Source organism: Mya arenaria, chromosome 7 (assembly GCF_026914265.1).
Source record: "Mya arenaria isolate MELC-2E11 chromosome 7, ASM2691426v1".
Classification (NCBI taxonomy): Eukaryota; Metazoa; Mollusca; class Bivalvia; order Myida; family Myidae; genus Mya; species Mya arenaria.
The window spans coordinates 50,414,769-50,418,877 of NC_069128.1; positions in this window are offsets into that span (position 1 = coordinate 50,414,769).

The following is a 4,109-nucleotide window of genomic DNA, read 5'->3' on the forward strand; positions in this document are numbered from 1 at the left end:
TTTTAATCTTCCTTTCATAATCTGCTTGACCGCATAATATTCTTTTACGGAAATATCCTAAGGTGACTCTTAATCAAATATCTTCACGCGATACTGCTTCGTTAAAACGTTGCTGCACGTCATGCTCATAACTTCGGGACTATATACGTGTATTCGCGGCTGAATCTACAATGTGACGTAATTCGACAAATATAGCGTCTATAGTTGCAATGTGCGTTCTTGACTACATGATTCAAAATCTGTCTATTTTCAAGTACTAAATCAAGCATCTCAGAATGCACAACATTGCATGGTTTCAAATTTTTCAGAGGGATTACAGCCTGGATTTTCCTAGGACAATTTGTAATTCACAGAAAGAGGGCTATCGACGCCTCTGCCAGTAAATGAGCAAGGGCTACTTTTCACAATATGTTTACAGATGTCTTGAAGATTTGTGAATATGGTTAACCTCAGGTAATGAATAGGTCTATACTTTAGAAATTTTATATCTATGTCATAAAGTCAGAAGTATTTTATCCAATTATTATGAACCTTTGTCATAATACTTGTTTATTTTTTATTTTGAAGATTCGTGACTGTAGGTCATTTCAGGTCAAAAACGTAAATATTGCAAATCTTAAGATTTATTTCATGTCATAGGTCAATATTTTGTTTTTATTTTGTTGTTATCAATTTTGTCAGAATACTTGTCTTCATGATGTCTTAAGCAATGTGAACATGGTTTACGTCAGGTAAAACAATGTCAAATCTTAGATAGCTTTAAGTGCAGGTGATTTTGTCAGTACTTTGTATCGAAATACAAAAAAATCTGTCATGTCATGTTTAGATAGTATCTTGGAGAATCCTTGCCAATGCATGCACCGCCACCTGTTCCGAGTTGTCCAAAATAAGCTTGTTGTGACCATTGTCTAATGGAGCCAATCAGCGCTTCCTAAACTTGCTATATGGGGTTCAATTCAAGACTCCTTGCTGACCATTGCATTACCGGGATGTTGTGTGTTAGGAATTGCTGCGTTGCTCCTGCTGAATGACACAGCGAAGAGTTTGGGCAAGAAACATACCTCGATTTGCGGCTATGTGTGCCATGGTATCAGGTCTTAGAAGGTCATTTTGGAACCTGAGTATATCCAGATAACCGTGTACTCTGACCAATGCAGTTGTGCGCATCAAAATGCTTGCAAAACGCATTATGGAGCAACACCAAATCATGCCTGTTGAACTACACAAAAAGGACATCAATTGGACAAATCTGCTTGCGTGACTCTTTGGTAACGTCTCGCCCACACCAGCTGCTCATACCGATCCCTTTGGACTAATACGATAGAGCTAATCTCGAATTTGTGGATGTGGACCATTCCAACGCTCTACCATGCTCTTTATGGTTATTCTTGCCTTGTTGTTGTTATTTTTTTATAATATGTGTATTGAACGAGTGTAGATGATTATGTCCGAAAATTGTACGGATTGATCGAGAAAACTTTCCACAAAAGGTGCACACGGCTGATTCGTTGGTCAAATATAAAATATTTCATAAGTGCATACGAAAGTGGAAGTGTTTTTCATAAAGTAAATTATTAAATAAAATACTGTATCAATATGATACTTGCACTCTTTGAAACTGTAAAATATTAACTTTTATGCACTGATAAATCTCTATAAGAAACCGGAAAGCATATCAAAATATCTTTCTCAACATTCTCTTCGGAAACCATTGAAAAAAAAGAGTTTCTTATGTTATTATAAAAAAGACATGTTTTTCATACATGTATTTCTTTTTTCTTATTTTGGTTATACCTATTTAATTTCAACGGTCATACAATATATAAAATTATATAATATAATATAGGCAGTAATTTGTTAGATATTTTGATTCATACATGATTGAGCATGTTCACATGCAAGAACTAAAGTACTGCTGATGAAGCTTCCCGAGAAGCAAAGATTCGAAAATTAACAGCGATGACACGAACCACGTGTTGGAACACAGTGGCAGGGTAAGCGGTAATGACACACCCATAATAGCATTGGCAAAACAAGCAATGTCTCCCAGGTTTGATAACATGAGGAAAGTGTAACTCATACTTCACCAGTGTAACGATACATTGTGGAAATTATAATTCTTAAATATTTTTTTCCGAACAGTCGACATCTATAGCTACTTGAATTACTTACACACTTTTTTTATTAATTCATGGATTAACTGATAAACTTGGACTTCAATTATGTTAACACCACATTTATTGCCAATTTTTACACTTATCTCCTCGAAATTCGAGTCACTTGATGAAAACAATTCATTCAGCAGTCATTCGAGGGAGATAAGTACATAGTAAATCGCATTCAGTTGTAATGGCCTTTACTTCCCTTTGCTGTATCCTAAATTATTAGTTGGCATGGAAATGGTTCAAGAGTTTTACTGTGAAAATTAAATGAGAATAACGGTACAATGATGGACTTTCTGTGTCCAAGCAAATGAGTAAAGACGTCTACATATATCTACACTTCGTACCCTTTGTGATTTTGCGAAAATGGTGCAAAATGTTAAGTACATGTATTTTTATATTTCAGCAGAGTTCAATGTGATGTAAGCAAATATTCGGGGTTAAAGCCGTCACATTTCCAGTTGCCAAAAATCTCCGTAGTTCAAATATAAGTAAACGTTCAATTCAGCTGGGTTTGCCTGCTAAAACTGCTCAAAGACACGACGAGGTGGGGTTAACATAAAACTGATATAACCTTTGAAATGTCCCTAAAAACGCGCCGTCACGGCGGCTATTTATATCTTTGGACTAGCCTAGGAGTAACTTTTTGGATAGTCACTGTTTTCATTTTGTTTAAAATACAGTCAAACCCCGATTGCTTGAACTCGCTTGACTCGAATTCCTTTTTGGCTTGAAGAAGATCAAAAGAACCTATTTCATTATACGGAAGTTTTAAAAGCGTTCAAGCTTTGTTCTATTTTTCACATACTCGAGGTATTTTCGCCGGAGTTCGAGCACGCGGTGTTTGACTGAACGCATTGGCGAGCCAGCACAACATTATAATGTTGCTTGTTAAGCTAGATTATCCTTTCCTAATATTATGTGTGTTTTACAGCCATCGTAACATTCATTTTTCTAAATGTTTAAGCCTGGTGAACTTGGCTGAATTATATTACTTTTTTAATGTTTTATTGTTATTTGCATATAATTATGAAAAAGAAATGGAATAAAGGTGAGTTTATTCCTAATACAAGTACTGTGTCTGCGTCTAGATCAAATGACTCACTGAAATCATGGCCCAATGGCTCCAGTAAAGCTTTTTACGTCGATAATCTGAAAGTGCTGCAGCTTGAGCGAAACACACTGAGCTGTTGGCCAAGCTTGTGCAAGGCTCCCATTTAAAATGGATATATGATAATGGAAGTTACTCACTGAAATGTCGAAGTTTGAAGTATCTCGAATACTAAAATGCAGTTCCACTCAGGGCGGATCCAGGAATTGACGTAAAAGGGGTACTTATGGGGCTCAACCCTTTGACATACAATTTTCCCTCTGAACCGAAAGTATATGGCATAAAATGTTTGCATGTGGATTTGGGGTATCCGATCAAGTTATTTTTAACAATTTGTAGTCGAAAATGATGCATTACGGGCGTATTTTATTGTTGTTGTTTTTTCTCCGTTATTTACATAAAAGGTAAACTTGGACGATTTAAGAGGGGGTGCGCCCCCCTCTAAAGCCGCTTACTAGTGCCACTTTTTTCAACTTACAGTACTGTTAAGACAAAACTTTACACCCTTGTGCACTAGGAGTGCACTCGAAATGAACAAGATGCGCACTATGGATAAACTAATGTAGTCTATAGTTTGTTAGATAAGCCAGTATTGATTTTTCTGGTCATCTCAGATTGGCTTAACTAAATTAATTTAATATCACTGATAAGATAATTTCCTCTACTAGTTCAATGTCATGATGTTAAGGCAATTTTCTGGGCCATTAAATAAAGACAAGGGGTTTCTACTAGTCATTTTCTGGTCATATTTGCCAATTTTTAATTTAAATGTAGGATAAAACATTTCTTAAATAAATACAATAAATTTATTTGTAAGCCAATGTTTTAAAATAAAT